Source organism: Trifolium pratense, linkage group LG7 (assembly GCF_020283565.1).
Source record: "Trifolium pratense cultivar HEN17-A07 linkage group LG7, ARS_RC_1.1, whole genome shotgun sequence".
NCBI lineage: Eukaryota > Viridiplantae > Streptophyta > Magnoliopsida > Fabales > Fabaceae > Trifolium > Trifolium pratense.
In genome coordinates, this window is record NC_060065.1 from 25,742,394 (window position 1) to 25,761,521 (window position 19,128).

At 31.5% G+C, this 19,128-nt stretch overlaps 1 long non-coding RNA gene and 1 pseudogene across 1 annotated transcript; one reads left to right on the forward strand and one right to left on the reverse strand.

Annotated features, from left to right (window-relative positions):
* The first annotated feature begins 2,008 nt into the window (after positions 1-2,008).
* On the forward strand, positions 2,009-3,693 carry LOC123895309. The gene is made up of 2 exons (XR_006804187.1): positions 2,009-2,344; positions 2,831-3,693. It is a non-coding gene; the product is annotated as an uncharacterized LOC123895309 (long non-coding RNA).
* Positions 3,694-4,162: 469 nt separating this feature from the next.
* On the reverse strand, positions 4,163-6,974 carry LOC123896132 (annotated as a pseudogene).
* Between the last annotated feature and the right edge of the window lie 12,154 nt (positions 6,975-19,128).

Here is a 19,128-nt window from a genome sequence, read left to right on the forward strand (position 1 = left end):
GAGAGATGGGGAAGGAGAAATGAAAAAAAAAATGGTATTTTAAGATTGAGAGATGTGAAGGAGAAAAGGTAGAAGCTTATTGAAGATTCTGGAAAAATTCTAGAAAAATGGATAATGGTGGCATTTTAATTTTGACACAAAAGCGGTGGTGGAAGGAGAAAAATGGATAATGGTTTGATTTTTTTTAATTAAAAAATCATATTTATAATACAATATGCATTTTAATAAAGAACAGATAAATAATTAAATTTAATAATACAAAAATTAAATTAAACATGATTTTAAATACACATGTGTAAGTTTGTTTAAAAAAAAATACACATGTGTAAGTCCATTTTGGTAATTATACATTCAAAATCAATTTTAGTTCAAACTATTGAAACAACATAAAAAGTTGAGAATCACTTTTAAATTTCTGTATCCAAACATAAATCAATTCTGTTCAACTTACTTTTAACCAAACTCAATTCTCTCAAACTCAATTCTGGCAAACTCAATTCTCTTCGCCGCCAAACCAAACATATATTTATTGGAGACCTAATTTTAACGAAAGGGTCATGAAGTTAGATTAAAACTTCCGATTTTAACTGTAGATTTCGAATTTTATCAATCCAACCGTTCAATATCACCTAAATGGACTGACAAACAATTGAGAATCAAAATTTTGATTATCAAACTTCGAATGTATAGACATATTGTAATAACGGTCTTATCCGAGACTTATTTTTTATGAAAGGGCCATTAAGTTTGACTAAATCATCCGATTTTGACTGGGGATTTCAAATTTTATCAATCTGACCGTCTAATATCACATAATTGGACTGGCAAACAAATGAGAATCAGAATTTTGATATTCAGACTTTGAATGTATAGACAGATTGTAATAACGGTCTTATTGGAGACATAATTTTTATTTTTATTTTTTTGATAAGAGGAGACATAGTTTTTATTAAAAGGTCATGAAATTTAATTAAAACTAGTGATTGTGATTGGAGATTTCGAATTTTATCAATTTGATCGTTCAATACCACCTAAATGAACTGACAAACAAATAAGAATCAAAATTTTGATAATCGGACTCCGAATGTATAGACATATTGTAATAACGGTCTAATTGAAGATCTAGTTTTTACAAAAGAACCATGAAGTTTGACTAAAACTATCGATTTTGACTGGAGATTTCGAATTTTATCAATGTGGCAATTTAATATCACCTAAATCGACTGACAAACAAATGAGAATCAAATTTTTGATAATCGGACTCCGAATGTATAGACATTATAATGACGGTCATATCGGAGACCTATTTTATGTACATCTATCATATCAAGGACATATTTAAATTATTTTCATTAGAGATAAACGAATAAAATATAAAAAATTTAGAGGGACAAAATGTAACGCCCCAATATTTTATATATGCACTTTTTCAAATTATTATTTTATTTATTTATTTTACATATGAAGAATGTCTTTGTCTCCGGTGGAAGTTCATTTCCAATTGAGGCCTATTGATCCTTTCATGTTATTTCCACAGAATTATCCTATTTTTTTGACAAAAGGGAACTCAATGCATTTCATTATTCAAAGTACCATAAATACATGGAGGTATCGAATCATAAATATAACGACTAGACTTAGAATAGGCCGCCCTAGCTATGGTATGAGCAACACTATTCGCTTGCCGTTTGACAAACTTCACCTCAAAGTTGGGATATGATAGTAACATGGAACGAATACAAGAAATTATACACCAAAATTCAGACACACCAACATTTCTAGACAAGATTGCATCAACAACTATTTTTGAGTCACTTTCAAATATGACTTGGGTGAAGCCTCTTTGGATTGTTTCACATATTGCTTCTTTAACCGCCATTGTTTCCACAGAATTATCCTATTAATCTCCCTCTTATTTGCTAAAATGAAACACGTTTTAATTTCATAAAATGTCAGTAACATGGTAATGAATACCTTCCTTTTCTCCCATGACAACTCACCATTTATAGCCAATAATGACACATGATTTCCTTGTCTTGATACAATTAAGTCTATTGTTATGACAATTCAATTCTTAATTTCAAAAGAAAGTCAAACTCTCGATATATATTTACACCTTTTGTTCCTCTCGATATCAGTTGCAAAACACGGTCATCCCCATCTTAGGAAAGTTGATAAATCTTCTTCCATCTAAAAATATTCTCTAAGTCCTTAAAGAAATCAACTCTCGGTACCAACATCAATTTGTAGTATAACCTCTAGTCTCAAAGAAGCAATAAGCACTCGATCGTTCGGTTGACCGTAGGATATCGAGAGTCAGTATCATTGGAAGAAAACGCTTGAGGTAAGGGCTTTTTCCCCATACATTCATGCTACATAGGGATTATGTTATGGAATGATAGTAGAATTTTTGTCTATTAAGAGAAAACTAATTAAAAGAAACTAGTAAAAAGAAATTTAGCTATTATTTACTTGAATATTTGTTCTTAATTTAATTAATATGTATTCTGCCAAAATTGTCAATTGATATCTCTTGTTTTGTGAAACAATTTATTGTGTATACTGATTCCAATTTGATCATGTTATATGTGCATGTATTGTGAGGCTGCTCCAATCCATATAAAGCTTTGTTGGGAATTTTATTTAATAAACTTGTGTTTAGTAAAAAGCAGGGGATACATATATGAGTTTAATTGTGGTGGACAGACAGTGCAAACCACTTTGCACACTCATCCAATAGTATTATGTCACATCATTTACTCTTAAAATATATTTTTGATTTAAAAAAATCTAAAATCACAATAATAGTTTCCACGTTCATTTTTTCCAGGCTTGACGATGTGCATCTCTCTCTTTTGCATCCTTCATCATCTATTCATTCATTCAAGAGTTTCTATAATTTTGATTTAAAAATTAATAACAAGTGTCGGAATTTGAGATTAGATTAGATTAGTATTGAAGGGAAAGTACTTTACTGTTACTGTCGACGAAGTTCGAACGCGATTTTGTCGGAATTTGAGATTGAGATTGATAACTGCCGTGAAAGAAGATTCTGGAAGTTTGGCCAAGACCACAAATGCTTACCAGGTCAATCAATCACGCCTTCAATTACTTGGTTTCTTTAATTTTATATTTTTTTTTATTTGGATTTATTCAATTCAAATACAATTCCTCTGGCCCATTGTTATCCTGCGATTAAGTTCTTTTGTAAGACATGACCAAATCCTTGAATTTTTATTTAACATCTATGGGAAAAGGATCCTTGAATCAAATATAGTGTTAAAAATTGGTTCGAGTTTGATTCTTTTTCTTTTCTACCATTTCATAGTATTTCAACTTCAACACTATATTTGATACACAAAATTGATTGATTACAACAATGGCTCAAGCATGCCTTTTATAGGCTTGGAAAATAATCAGACTTCTAATTCTTACTTGTTAACCAAAATTAATAGCTAAGCTTGTATTGGAGGTTAAAATAATGTCATGGAGAATTCTTAGAGCCCGGTCCAAAGGCTTTGTTTGCGACTTAAATTTGTGGCGTACAAAACCACGAGAATGTATTGGAGTAGCCTGATAGTGGCCTAAATATCATGTTAGTGCATGCTGTGCTTTATTCCATATTTTGAGAATTTGTTATCTGTCTGCTGGTATTGCTTCTATTCATAATGCAGGTGTTGAGACTGTTCTAGATGGGTCTGTTGTGTGTTCTTTCTTGTATATATTCGCTGTTCTTAGTCGTATCCCATAATGTCTCTGTCCAGCAGTCTCGGAACGGAAGAAATTTTGTTTCTGAAGTCCGAGAGTTATTTTGTGAAAAGACACCGAGATTCTAAGGCGCTATATATTATAGGAATGCTGCTGCAAGTGCAATATTGCAGGGTTGAGTTTTGGACCATTCCTTCATCATAGTTCTCCATGTGTTTTTTGGATTGCATTCCATGGACTGGTGTGACTTAGTTCCAAAGCCTCTTTGAATATCTATGTGTTGTTGAGTTGTTTCTTTACATTAATAAACTTTTATGGTCTGATTGTTAGAGGCATTAGGCATAACTTCAAATGTCGAATTAACACACTCTTCAGTTGATTCTTCAACATCCAATAGATCAAGTTCCGTGATTGCCTTTCGCAAAGTTTGAATTGCAATATCATGATGTTTTTTTTATCGCGAACCTCTTTCAGATACTTGAAGAGACTCAACCATGATACTATTAAACAATGAAGTACTTGAAGTTTTGTTGCTGCCTTCCTGAAGGTCTTCAATTGCAGTTCCTTTAAAGTTTTCTTTCTTAGCATTTATGGTCCATCGATGCAGAACATATTGAGATGGGAGAGAATAAACGTTTTCCTTTATGAATACATTTAACACATGTCTACATAGAATACCCACAAATTCAAACATGTGACAATTACATTTTGCTTCTTTTGAAATGACATAAAAAGTCACATAATAGTTAGGTTTTTCTTTGAAAATTTCATGAATCTTGTATTTGGAAACTTCAACAGAAGATTCAACTTTCTCCGCAATAAATACTTGGGATCCAACCAACTCATCCTGAAATTTCCTAAACACTTTTCTTGTATAAATTTTTGAAGCATCTTCTTCCATGGGATATAAAGTACGCAGCTGTGGTTTTGAATTCCTTGTCTTGACGTTCTTCTCTCTTTCCTTGTTATAACGTGCATCAAGAGCCTTATCATACTGTTTCACAAACTTGTTTAATTGAGTGCTTGAATTCAAAAAGTCCTTAAAAAATTTATTCATACTTTCACTCCTTTGGGTGGTGGACATTCCAGCACAAAAGTTGTGACGTACATAGGAAGGAATCCATTTTGCACGAATGGAGTATATCTTCTTTAGCCATTGATTATCTTGCAACTCATATTTATCTATCATTGCTTCCCAATCAGATTCAAAGTCTTCGATGGTGGTAGATTGATGAATGCACTTGTAAAATTGATTTTTAAACTCACTATGTTCATGATAGATATGGTTCAAGTACTGTGGAACTTTCTTCTCAATATGCCACATACAATAATGATGATTAACATGCGGAAAAACCTTTGCAACCGCATTAGAAATAGCAGCGTCTTGATCTGTGATAATAATTTTAGGACTAACTCCATCCATTGCTTCTAACCAAGTACTTAACAACCAAACAAAACTCTCTTCAGTTTCGTCCCATAACAGAGCACAACCAAATAAAATAGATTGTTGGTGATGATTCACTCCAGTGAATGGAACAAATGGCATTTTGTATTTATTTGTTAAGTATGTTGGATCAAAAGTCACCACATCACCAAAATATTTGTAAGCCATTCTAGACCTAGAATCAACCCAGAAGCAATTTGCTAATTTACCATCTGCGTCCATTTGAAATGCGTAGAAAAACCCAGGATTCTTCAATTGACAATTCTTAAAGTATGATAACATCAACTGAGCATCTCCAGCTTCCATTTGTTTTTGTCTCTTTCCACTTAAATAATTAATAACATCTTGTTGGCTAATTCCAACATTATCAACACCACCACTCTCAGTATACAACACTGATGCTATTTGACTAGGGCCTAAACCAGAATCATCTAGCACATCAATAAGTTTTTTTTGCACCTTGGTCTTCTTTCTATGTACTCGAAGAAACTGCGAACTTCTTGGAGAAAATAGTTCATGATTATGGTCTTTTATAAATCTAGAAATAACCCACCTTTCTTCCTTTTTCTTGATATACAACATAGCCTTGCATCCTACCCTTGTTTCATCATGAACTATCAGACTACCATTTTCTTTTTTCAAAATTTTTTTGGACCTGAGCCCTTCCTTTGAACAAAGAATCTGTTGACCAATTACCACACCGTCTGTTCTTGATTTGGTAACGCGGCCCATGCGAAAGCTAAAACCTTTCTTCTTGGCGTAGCTTACGTAGTAATTCTTTACATCTTCAATTGATCAAACTCCATTCCTTCAAAGGGCTCTAAAGCGAGCTCTGATGTTATTCTATCATTTAGGGGATCTGCATCAGTAGCACTTTCATGTATTTCATCGGAGCTAATCATGGTGGTATGTTCATGCATATCTACCATCTCATGATCTGTCATTGTAGCACACGCAATCCTGTTATATATGTAAATGTGTGATCAAATCAGCATGCATGCTTACCTATCAATATTTATAATTATAAAAAGTGGTTTCACTTGAAAAACAACAAAATAAAATTCTGTCATATTATACTTCCACACAAGAAATATTCACGCCTCAAGTAATGATCCTCACAACAGCCAACAACCCAAAGATTACAAGTCATAAATATCATCATAAAAATATTCTACCTATGTAACCATATAAGTTATAACTAAAACAACTAGTAGAATAGAGGTGTAGAGAAGAGAGGTGAGAATTGTCAAGTTTGCACAAAAACAAAAATATAAATATTATCCTTTCACATATCAAAAGCTTACCAATTTGGAATGCAGAGGTGGTGACGTTACAACAGATTGTAGCAGAGATGAAGATTAGTGTTGTTACAAAACCACAAACAATGGAATAGAGTTTATTTCTTTCTTTTTTTTTTTTAAGGAGGAACAATGGAAGAGAGTTGCTTGCAGAATCGGTTGTCGTGAAACTACTAGAATGAAGGGGATGTGATTATGTTGGCCAGTTACATGATGACTTGTAACAAAATCATAATTAATTTTAGATTTTTTTAAATCAAAAATATATTTTAAGAGTAAATGATGTGGCATAATACTATTGGATGAGTGTGCAAAGTGGTTTGCACCGTCTGTCCACCACAATTAAATTCTACATATATATATATATATAAAAGTATAGGGAGATCAGTGTTTCTAATTATTTTTGGTTACTAGCCGTGATTTATTTTTATAGAGATATATGGAAGACTAGTTCTTGCAGTTTTGGTTTGATGTGCGTGTTTAAAAATAATATTTTCTCATGGTTTTATTATAGCCTTTGTGACATTATTATCTTTGTGGCTTAGTGGCTGAGTGGCTTAGTGGAAGACCTTAATGGCAAATACTCAATCGCCTTTGTGGCATTATTATCTTTATGGCTTAGTGGCTTAGTGGATGGCCATGATGGCAATTATTATGATGGTCTTTATGACATCATTATTATCTTTGTGGCTTAGTGGCTGAGTGGCTTAGTGGAAGGCCTTAACGGCAATTATTATTATAGTCTTTGTGGCCAATCTTCTCATTGGAATGAATTCTTTTATTTGCACTATTCGAATCTATTTATTTTACAATTTGACCAGTGGTATTGCGAATCATTTGACCAAAAATTTTGAACTATAAATTAATTATATAGATTTTTCTAAAATCTTTTGATTGGTGAAGAATTTTATTATTGTTTTATAACATGTTTCTTGTGGTGAGTATGATTCAAAATGGATAAGGAAATTGACCCTTACAACCAACATTTTAGGTACTCAAGGAGAAAGCTTTGATTGAATGTTATGACTGAAGCGCGCACGAACGGAAAAAAAAAATGGGTTTTTGTAAATTGAGAATTTTATGTAATAAATAGTTCTTGGTTGTATTTTCTTCCGCCGGAAATTTCCAAACAATAATTCATTTTTAATTAAGTTTATTTTACTCGTCCAATCATCTTTGTAACCATTTTATTTTAAAAAGAAGAAAAAAATAGCGGCACATTTTCTAACTAAATAAGATTTTTAAGAAATATCTTGGATGTAAATCCAGGATGTTACACAAAACTTTGATTAAGGTCATCTTCTTCATAAGAAGATTCTTCAGAGCTAATAGATGAGGTATCATTTAACATAATATCTTTTAATACATTAATAAGATTTTCTTTTAACTGATCACTGATATCTAATTTATGAATCTCGTTAATTTTTTGTTTAACACGGCAAATTTTTGCATATTTTCATATTTTAATTATACACTCAATCTATTATCATTCGATCCATTACTTTTTTGGTATCAGAGCCTCGAAAGAGGTCTCTTAGAGATTAAAGTTTATTTAAGGTTTTTCGTAAACTAAGATTTACTCCTTATTTTCTTATTTGTTTTTTCTATTTCCTAGCGTTGGTAAGCCCGGATAGTTGTGTTGGTAAGCCCGTTAAAATCCCAGGAGAGGAGTTAGGTGGTGTTCCTGCAACCTTTTGAGTCCGTTGGTGTTCCCGTTAAGAAAAGAAACTAAAAATAAAGAAAACAAGAAGTATGTCTAGAATACTTAGAACCACTACAACATTTTCATTCTACAAGAACGCCAAAAAAGTGTTCTGTAATGTTAAAAAACCGTTGCCATAGGCTACGAGAACGGTTTTCCTGCATTCTACACTGAGGGGTTCTCTTAGCCTTTCGAAACGGTTTTTTTTCCCAACGGCAACCCCTTCAAGGCAACCGTTTTCTTAGAGTCCCTAACAGAACGGTTTTTAAAGTTCCCAACCACAACGGTTTCTCTCTGTTCTCAACTAAAACCGTTGCCAATGGTCTAATATAGAGAACGGTTTTCTTTCATCTACCGTTTTCAACCGTTGTTCATCGTAAAACCGTTCTGGATTGTTTTGATACAGCAACGCTTTGTTGCCGTGACCAAATCAAAAACCGTTCTTGTTTTTCTGATACAGCAACGCTTTCTCTACGTTGCCAAATCGTTAACCGTTCTGGTTGTTTGGATACAGCAACGCTTTCTGGCCGTTGCCAAATCAAAAAGTGTTCTTGTTTTTCTAACACCACAACGGTTTCTTAGCTACAAGAACGCTTTCGCACGTTGCAAAAACTAACATTTTATTTTAATGAAGTAATATTTTCAATTTAAAGAACAATAATTTCAATATAATCCAATAATAAAAGACATACAAATTAAACTAAAATGATTATCATTCATATATATCAAAATAATAACATCGATCAACGTAATGTTGTCCTAATATTGTCAATCATTCACAATCAAACTAATCAGACCACTGTCCTAACTTGGGCAACCTCATCAGCATGCTCTCTTTTAAGTTTTTTAATTTCTTCATTTCTTTTCAAGAGCGTGAGGGTTGTGGTTCTTCCGTGGCAACGCATTCTCCCAGGTTTTTCTTTGCCAACTATACTTTGAAAGGCTTCTGAAGAAGGCTGCCCATTGTTTTCAATCATGTCTTTGCCAACTATACTTTGAAAGGCTTCTGAAGAAGGCTGCCCATTGTTTTCAATCATGTCTTGAAGCTTTATCTAGCATACATAATATAGTAGTAGTTAGGACTGTTTATGGTTCAAAATGCAATCATAAAAGGCTAAGCAAGTATAGCAAAATGAGCATAGCTTTGGTAATTTTCATTACATACAACATTTCAAATAACAATATCGAGAGACAAAGATTCCAAAACATTGTATTGCATTCTAATTTTGAAGATAACAGTTTAAAAGATAACACTATGATTGGAACAATGATTCCAGCAGCCCCAACATATGGCTAACCTAGCACCATAAGATTATGGAGTTAAATTCAAAATTGATAAGTGAAGAACACTAAAGTCAACTAAATTTTTCACCAAAATAATATATTTAGAGTCAAATGTGATTATGTTGAATAGTGTACATAAAGAAATAACACTGGGAACTGCAGTAAACAATCAAAATGAATAAATTTTGAATAAATTTTAAATATAAAGTCAACCATATGATTTTTCAAGCTTTAAGCATGGAAATTACCACTAATGTACAAAAACAATCAAGGCTTTAATTAAGCCATATATATGGCTGGAGGACAAATAACAAACCTGAAGGTTGTTTCCTTTTATATAATCCCACTTTCTTTTAATGACATCAGATGTTGCGCTTTCTCCAAGGAACTTCGCAAGGGCATCGGATAACTGAAGTGGAGCATGAAAACCTTTTCCTAATCCTCCCTTCTGCCGCTTTTCCTTTCCTTTCGGCTCATCTGAATCTGTCATATAGTAGGGTAGAGACACAGAAAATATGGTATAAATAATTGGCTATTTTCATTTGTAAATATGTAGGCAGGTGCAGAAAAATTACAACCATGTACCATTAAGTTTCACTAAAAAAATAGTTTATTCATTAATAGTGTGTGAAATGAATTCTAATAATATAGAACTTATAATATGCATGAAGAGGCTGTGATCAGGTAGAAAAATAATATATTACATTAACCAAATTAATTAACCATACCATCATCTTCTCTCTCTTGCTTTTTCTTTTCCTTTAGTACTAAACAACTATATCAAGAGATGAAGTTAAAACAATAATTTTTTTTCAGAGAATTGACTACAAGAATAAAACAGGGAAGCAATTATTTGCAGTGTCCTCGTATAAAAGTTAACATGTACAATTGAAAAATGTACATTAATTCTACATACATAGATCTATATATACTAATGTTATTGTTTTACAGAGATCTACAAATACTACATACATACTGACAAATTGCTTAAATTTTTAGCATAATGCCTCTTCTCTTCCTTAAATTTGAACTAAAATTACTACAAATCTACAATAGTAGCCTAGACCACAAGCTTATTTTGTAGTCCTCAACTAAACAGCAAGATCTTAGAACATACCAAATATTAATAAAAATTATGACTATCAAAATATTACAGAATGATAAAGCTACCCAAATAGTTTCATTTTTAGCTTCCAATTAGAGTGTGATGATCTTGCTTGCGAATAAATGCGAGAGCAGTGCCTAATCTCAGTTGCTTCTTATTTATATATTGAGCTCTTAAAGCCAATGACTTTTGCCTACTTAAGCTTATGGACATGGATATGTCATTTGAAGCAATCTCGATGAAGAAAAAACCAATCCTAAGTGCACTTAAGGTTCTTTTTCCTCTATTATATATTCTCACAAACATAATTCCTCCATAACCTGCACTTCTAAATAAGGCTTGCTCAATATCTTAAGAACTTGTTACATAACAAATAATAAAATATAAGTGATTACCAAATAAAATCATGGGATAATCTCAAGGCCTAATGTGAACTTGGTTCTATAAGGGAAACTAAGATTGGGATAACCAAATAAAATACTTAAAAGACTTAAAATAAAAAGGTAAATAAACAGAGATAAGAAACAATGCCAATGCCTAGTTGCACTTAACCTTTAATAATGATAATGAACAATAAATTGAAGCACCATATATTTAGAAGTATTCAGTAATAAAAACTGAAAATTGATTAAAATTACAAAAGAATATGAAAAATACAATTTCAAAGTTATTACCAGGGTAGGAAGGCTAGAAGGTTTTCCAAATTCCTCATCCGGAAGATACTCAGCTACTCCTCTACTGTCCAACATCTATTTCATCAAATCGCTTTTTCTCACATAATCAGGAATATAATAAATAAATAAATAAATAAATAAATAAATCAAAACATATACAATTATATAAATCAAATCTGAAAAGTAGAGAATGAATCGCGTTTTTAGAGTGAGGCTAGGGTTCGTCGCTTTCTTTGAATGAATTATGTTTTTTCATCTTTCTCAGGTAAACAACTGAATGGATAAGGGTTCATGGGTTTAGGGAGAAAATCGATTTTTGAGCTTGTGAGAAGAATTAACAGAACCGAAAAGATAGGGTTCTACGTCGGAAGAGGCAACAGAACGGAATGGAATGAATCGATTATGAGCAGAAGCAGAAGAAGAATAGATGAATCGCGTTTTCTGAATCATGGAACGGTTGAATCACGCTTGATTTCTGAACTTTGGGACTGAATCACGTTTCGTGTTTTCTGAAATTTGGGAACCAACGCGTGTTTATTTTCTATATGTCTTTGACGTTATATATGATGATATTATTTACATATTATTATTATTATTATTATTATTGTTGAAAAAAAATTATAAACTAATACAGAACGGTTTTTAACGGTTGCTACAGAAGACGGAGAGAAAACCGTTCTCCGTGGTATCTACGAGATCGGTTTAGCGCAGTTGCATATAATTGACGAAAATATATATACTACCGCAACAGTTTACAAGAAGTGTTGCCTTTGGCGCTCTATCAGAACGGTTTTTTTACATCCCAAAATTTAGGCGTTGCGGTAGGCCTAAAATGTTGTAGTGAACTTTAAGTGAACTAGGATCTTCTAGGAGAGATCGTGCCATAGTTACTTCGGGATTATCACCCCAAGAATTAGAAGTTAGAAGTGACCAAGATAGATATCAAAACCATGAATTAGAAATAGCTGAAATTGAAAACAAATTACAGAATTGGAAATTACCTGAAATCAGTTATAAAGAGATTTATAAATCAAGTATGTTTGATAACTTTAGAGCACATAGTATTACTCAAACTATAGAATCATCAAAATCTATAACCCATCAACGGGAAACTATTAATTTATTAAATGAAAAATTAATAGAAGAACACGTAAAACAAGGCTTTCGTTATATTCATTTAGGATTAATTCAAGTAGCGGTAAAACCTCTACATAAATTAGAATTAAATACTCCAATATTACTGGTATTAAGAGATAGCAGAATTAAAACATTTCCTGAATCTATAATAGCTATTCTTGAATCAAATTTAAATGATGGACCAGTTTATTTTAACTGTTATCCTAATTACTCTATGAATTTAACAGATAGTTTCACACCTAAGTCATTAGTAATTAATATTCAATGTATGGATGACTTATTTAATGAAGGAGTTGCCAACATAGATGTATGTCATAGAATTAAATATAAAGTTTCAAATATTAATTACAATTTTAAAGCAATTAGAAGTTCGCCGAAGAACGAAACTATTATTGTTGAAGCTAATTTAAGACGATCAAATATTACTACACCAAAAAGATTAAAAGCTTCTGACTTAAGACAAAAGTTACCAGAAGAATGGATATTACAGGATATAATGCCTCCCCCAAAATTAGAGTCTAGACAACCTAGACAATTTATATTAGAAAATGATGGTAGCATTAGGATAAGAATGAATAGAAGTCAATCCATGAGGATTGAAGAACCTATTAGTAGTAGAGCTAGTACAAGCTCTAGAAGATCTATAGATTCTACCATTAATATTAATTTAGCAAGAGTTGATTTTACTCCTAATATTCCCCAACCTATTTATGAGACTGAAGGAAGAAATGATTCTCCTCCTATGTCTCCTACTGCCTCACAAATTCTTAATGTCATAGAATTAGAAGAAGAGTTTGAAATAGATAAAGCTTGGATTAGAGAAGATTTTGAAGCGGATTATAATAAAGAAAAAAGAGACTGGTACTTTAATACATTTGAGAAAATACAAACTACTTATTATCTTAATAGATTTTATGAGTATATTAGAAATAAAAGAATTAATGTTTATTTTTTCACTTGGTTTGAAGAATATTGTATAGAACAAAAAATAATTAATCCTTTCGTACAAACAAATTATTTGAATGTTACTACAAAAACTGCTAAAAAATGGACAACATTAACCAATAAAACTGTTGAATCTGTTCATCCTCCATTAGAAGCCATTAAGATAGAAAGTCATAATGTACCCTTAGAAGCTTATTCTTTTAAATCCCCAGAAAATGCTGATATAGGAAAAGTTCAGTCTCAGCTAAATTTTTCAAATACCATATTAAGCACCATAGCAGATCAGTTAGATAGAGTAGAGAATCAGATGTCTCATACTCCTCATACAAATAATAAAATAGAGTCTTACAAGGATTTTCCTTTAGATCCGCAAAGACCTATATACAAATTGATTAATGTCCCTGAGAAGGATTTAAGCGAAGTTAAATTAGGACCTAGCAAAGATGAAATAGTGGATAACCTTATGAAGAAATTATCTGATTTATCCATTAATGGGAAAGCAAAAGCTCAAGTAAATATATTAGAAAAGAGTGAGGATAACTTTGAGATTAATAGAATTAGAAAACACATGGGTTATCAAGGAAGAACTAGAAACTATTATCCTAGACCTAGTTTTCCAGATCTTTAATTTGAAGAAGCTAGAGACATGGTGGCCAGCTCTTACAGCGGTAATTCAATTATAGAATGGAATATAGATGGACATAGTGAACAAAATATATTAAATACCATTCAGGAGATGACCATGGCAGCTACAGCTTTTAAATCAATAGGAGAAAATTCAGATAAAAAAGCTGCTATATTAATAATTACTGGTTTTACTGGACAATTAAAAGGATGGTGGGATAATATAATTAGTCCTGAAGAAAAACTTGCTATCTTAGAAGCTAAAAAATTAGATCCATCAACAGGCATCATAGGAGATGAAGATGCTGTAAATACTTTATTATATACAATTACCAAACACTTTGTAGGAGATCCAGCTCAAATACAGGATAGAGCTGCAGATCAATTAGCAAACCTTTATTGTCCTACAATGAGTGATTATCGTTGGTATAAAGATATGTTTTTATCAAAATTATGCAATAGACCTGATGGTGGTGCTGATTATTGGAAAGAACGATTTATAGCAGGATTACCTAGGTTATTAGCAGAAAAGGTCAGGATGGCTATTAAAGCTAAGAGTAATGGAGTAATTCCTTACTCTATATTAACTTTTGGACAAATATCCAGCCAAATTATAGAAACTGGAATAGGAATTTGTACAGATTTTAAAATACAAAATAAAATTAAATCTGAGGTAACTCAAAGTAAAAGAGAATTAGGTTCCTTCTGTGAACAATTTGGAATAGAGCCCATTAGAGCCCCTAGTAAAAAGAGTAGAAAAAATTACACAAAAACCTCTAATAATTATAAGCCTTATAAAAAACGAAGAAATCATTACAAGAAAAATAAAGAACCCTCTGAAGATAAATCTTATAAAAAATCTAAAGGAAAGAAGAAAACATTTAAAAATGATAAATCTGATATTAAATGTTTTAAGTGTGGACGTTTTGGTCATTATGCAAAAACTTGCCGTGTTAAACAAAAAATTAACGAGATTCATAAATTAGATATCAGTGATCAGTTAAAAGAAAATCTTATTAATGTATTAAAAGATATTATTTTAAATGATACCTCATCTATTAGCTCTGAAGAATCTTCTTATGAAGAAGATGACCTTAATCAAATATTAACTAGTTCCGAATCAGAAATTAGTTCTGAAGAAGACTGTTGTTTAGGAGCTGAATTATGTACTTGCGATAAATGTATTAAAAGTATAAATGTAATTACTAGTGATCAAGCTACTACCTTAATAGGTATATTAAAGGATATGCCTGAATCTTCACAAAAGGAAGAATTCATGTTACAGATTAAAAACATGATAGATCGTGAAGAAAAGAACAAAAATACAGTTCAAAAAATAGAGTTTAAAGAAATCATGAATAGATTTAAACCTATTATTACTCCCCCAATAACTATTAAAGATTTACAAAATGAAATCTCGCTCATGAAACAAGAAATAGATTTATTAAAGGTAAAAGATTTAGAGCTAGAAGTTAAATACTTAGAATTAAAAGGAAAACAAATTATAAATAATGAAGTTGGAACTTCGAATATTAGGCAAGATATAGATGATCCCCCCTATATTGCCACTCTAAATAGAATGATTACCCATAAATGGCTTTGTCCAATTACTTTGCTTGTTAAAGATCAGCGATTTGATCTAGTAGCGTTAATAGATTCTGGTGCAGACATGAACTGTATCCAAGAAGGATTAATACCTACAAAATTTTATGAGAAAACTTTGCAAGGATTAAGTGGTGCAGGAGGTCATAAATTACAAGTTCAGTATAAATTAACAGATGCTAAGATCTGTAAAGATCATGTTTGTTATAAAACTCATTTTTTATTAGTAAAAAATATACATCAACATATTATCTTAGGTACACATTTTCTTTCATTATTATACCCTTTTACAGTTTCTCATGAGGCTATCACTTCAAATGCCCTGGGAAGGGAAGTTATATTTAAATTTTTCGAAACACCCAGAATTAAAGATTTAAATACTGCGCAAAACCTTTCTACATCTACAATTAATTTAATTTCTCAAAAGAAAAAACATATTAATATGCTAAATAAAGAAATTCAATATAAAAGGATAGAAAGCCAATTAGAATCCAAAAATATAAAAGACAAAATTATTCTATTACAGCAACGCTTTGAAAAGGAAATATGTTCCGAACATCCCAATGCCTTTTGGGATAGGAAGAAGCATATTGTATCATTACCTTATGAACCTAATTTTAATGAAAGGTCTATTCCCACAAAGGCAAGACCAATTCAAATGAATCAACAATATCTAGAGTATTGTAAAAAAGAAATTAAAGATTATTTAGATAAAAAATTAATTAGGCCAAGTAAATCGTCGTGGAGTTGTACAGGATTTTATGTTAATAATCCAGGAGAATTAGAGAGAGGTGCTCCCAGATTAGTTATTAATTATAAACCCTTAAATAAAGTGCTTCAATGGATTAGATATCCTATTCCTAATAAAAAGGATTTAATAGGACGATTATCTAATTCAATTATATTTTCTAAATTTGATTTAAAGTCAGGATATTATCAAATTCAATTAGAAGAAAAAGATAAATATAAGACTGCCTTTGTAGTCCCCTTCGGTCATTATGAATGGAATGTAATGCCCTTAGGATTAAAAAATGCTCCCAGTGAATTCCAACATATTATGAATGATATATTAAATGATTATCAAGAATTTTCTATTGTCTATTTAGATGACATATTAGTATTTTCCAAATCTCTAAATGAGCATTTTGACCACTTAGAGAAATTCTTTGAAATCATTAAAAACAATTGATTAGTTTTATCAGCTAGAAAAATGAAATTATTCTAAGTTAATGTGAGATTTTTAGGCTTTAACATATATCAAGGAACCATTACTCCCATTAGTAGAGCCATAGAATTTGGAGATAAATTCCCAGATGAATTAAAAGATAAAACCTAATTACAAAGATTTTTAGGATGTGTAAATTATGTGGCTGACTTTATTCCCAACATTAGCATCATTTGTTTACCTTTGTTCAAAAGACTTAAGAAGAATCCTCCCCCATGGGATGATACCATGAGTCAAAGTATTAGACAAATTAAGCAACTAGTTAAAAGATTACCCTGCTTAGGAATCCCAGATCCCCAAGCCTTTCTTATAGTAGAAACTGATTCCTCTGATTTAGGATTTGGAGGAATATTAAAACAAAAATTACCTGAGTCATCCTTAGAACAAGTGGTTAGGTATTATTCTGGAACCTGGAATCCGGCACAACTAAATTACAGTACTATTAAAAAAGAAGTTTTAGCTATTGTTTTATGTATTACTAAATTTCAAGATGATTTATTTTCAAAGAAATTTTTATTAAGATCTGATTGTAAGGCTGCAAAAGAAGTTTTACAAAAGGATGTTAAAAATCTAGTTTCCAAACATATTTTTGCCAGATGGCAAGCTTTATTATCATGTTTTGATTTTGATATAGAACATATTAAAGGAGAAAAGAATTCATTACCAGATTATCTTAACAGAGAATTTTTACAGGGAAAATGAGTAAAAAAGACAGTTATGGCCCTCCTCTTGAGGAGTCCAAAAAGGTTATTACAGCAAAACAAGCATTACAGAATTCATCTGCTTCATTATCAACCCAAAATAAATTCACCCCATTAACCCCTTTGGCCTTACCAGCTTTTTATCCCTCTTCATCACCTAGAGGTATTAGGCCATCATTAAATTCAAAATTAGTTTCGCCATTAACCTTTGCTTTAAATACTCCTTCCTCATTAACTACCCCTTCAAGGACCCCAGATAAATTACCTTTCTACACCCCTCCAGATTCATTATCTTGTCCTTTCATGGAAAAAGATTATAAGAAAATTCTTTTTCTATTAGAGCCAGAATTTAATTCCAATGGATCATTACTACAAATTACTTCCAAATTTTTCCCTCAAGGTTTTCATTACTTACCCTCTCACCCAGAAAAGTCCAGATTATTTTATGAGTTTATTTTAGTGGATACTGAGTCCATTGATATAACTCATACTTTTGATAAGAATGATAAAAATAAAATTATTTTTTCAAAATTTAAAATTTTAAAAATATTATCACCTTCTGATTGGAAGGCTCATCCTTCTCATACCAGGAGCTTCACTAGACGCTTTACTCCCCAGAATTACTCATATTATGATTACATGGAAGCCTGGTCCAATATGTTATATTATCAACCATTTGATCATTCTTGGTTCATCTGGTTTAAGAAAGACTTCCCCCTTAAATTCCCATTTTGGTTTATTAAATGGTTCCATGAATGGGGCCCAGAAAACAATATTTATCCAGATTATGCAGCTATAGCTTTTGAATCATTTAGCTCAAGAATTAATGTACCAGATCATTTAAAGGTATTAGCTTTTCATGCTACTTTTGGAATTTTGTGGATTACTTCATGGACTTTCAAAAAAGAATTATCAGTTCCAAATTCCAACATCTTCTGGATCGTTCGGAGCATAAGAATTAAATGGTGGAACAAGTTTAACCCCGATTTAATTAAATCTCAAGTATTACAAGATTGGTTCAATAAAAATCCTAAGTGCCTCGTTCCCAAAGAGGCCACAGAAAAAGAAGAAGAATTCTTAGCTGAGAAATCAAAATTTTTGGCCGATTTATCTTCTTCAACCAACAAAAAAGAATTTTTAAAGAAATTACAAGTAGCAATTTCGGAGTCAGACATCAACAACGATGAAGACTCGGGAGATTCGTCTCAAAGCCTAACCAGGGATAATAGAGACGATTGTTATGGAATTATAGATCTACAGGATTAAAGAATTATTGGTTCAAGCAGCATTATTATTTTTGTGGCCGACAAGATTATTTGGGAATCTTTTCTTTTCAAAAAGATAGATTCGTGGCAGTCATCATTATTATTACTTTTGACTTTTTTGTAAAGGTTATTTGTTTGTATTAAAAATAATTGTCATGTAATTATTTAGTTTTAGCTGACAGCTGTCAGTATAGGCTCTTCCTTCCTCTCTATAAAAGGAAGTTTAAGTTTTCATTATGGATCATTGAAAAATTCTCGAAGAGGAACAATCTGAGGAATTCTAGAGATCCAATATCTTGTAAGCATCTTATATTTGAATAAAAAATGTTTTGTTATAATTTCTTCTTTCTTATATTAACTTTTCAAATCGTATATTATTTTATAGCACAGCTGCGACGCACTGTAGCATTTTCG